This window comes from Chaetura pelagica, unplaced genomic scaffold (genome assembly GCF_000747805.2).
Source record: "Chaetura pelagica isolate M959 unplaced genomic scaffold, ChaPel_1.0 scaffold290, whole genome shotgun sequence".
NCBI lineage: Eukaryota > Metazoa > Chordata > Aves > Apodiformes > Apodidae > Chaetura > Chaetura pelagica.
Genome location: NW_009951792.1, coordinates 191,432 through 192,119, shown reverse-complemented (window position 1 = coordinate 192,119; position 688 = coordinate 191,432). Strand labels below are relative to the sequence as shown.

At 65.8% G+C, this 688-nt stretch overlaps 1 protein-coding gene across 1 annotated transcript in view; it reads right to left on the bottom strand.

The window, feature by feature from the left end:
- The window catches only part of CAMK2B (calcium/calmodulin-dependent protein kinase II beta), an 11,884-nt gene that overhangs the window by 4,560 nt on the left and 6,636 nt on the right, over positions 1 to 688 (bottom strand). The window lies entirely within an intron of this gene.

Here is a 688-nt window from a genome sequence, read left to right as displayed (position 1 = left end):
GGCATGCAGTCAGTTTGCCCCCCATCCATGCACTGGTGTGGGCCCCCCTGTGTGTGCGGGGGGTGGGGGAGCAGTGCTATGGCATGGGAGCAATGTGGGAGGGGCCCTAAAATTACACCCCCTCTCTCCCAGCTCCCCATTGCTGACCCAGGCTGGGGGCCTCTGGAGGTGTCACCACAGAGTGTGTCCCCTCTAGGGACCACTGGCCCGGAGCACAAGCACCCAAGCAGCTCCTCCTGGTGTGGGGCGGGGACACACACCCTTAAATGATCTGTATCCCCCCCTCCCCCCAGCTCCCCACTGCTGACCAGGCGGGAGTCCTCTGGGGGTGCTACCACAGTGTGTGTCCCCCTCCAGGGACCACCGGCCTGGGGCAGGGCACAAGCAGGGACAAGCACTGGAGGGAGGAGGTGCACAGACCCCCCTCCCCTGGGGTAGTTTTGGGGTCACAGCAGAAAGGGGAGGGCAGAGAGCGGGGCATGGGGGGGCCATGCATACGCTGTGATTTCCGAGGAGGGCACCCGAAACCTGTTGGGGGGGGTAAGGATAAAGGATTGGGGAGGAGGAACAAAGGATTTCGAGGGGGTGGACAGACAGAAACCAAGCGGGGCTGGGGGGGGCCGGGGGGCCCTTTGCGGAGGCGTCTACCTTGTTCCACCAGCCCCACGCGGGGCGGGGCGGCGGGGGG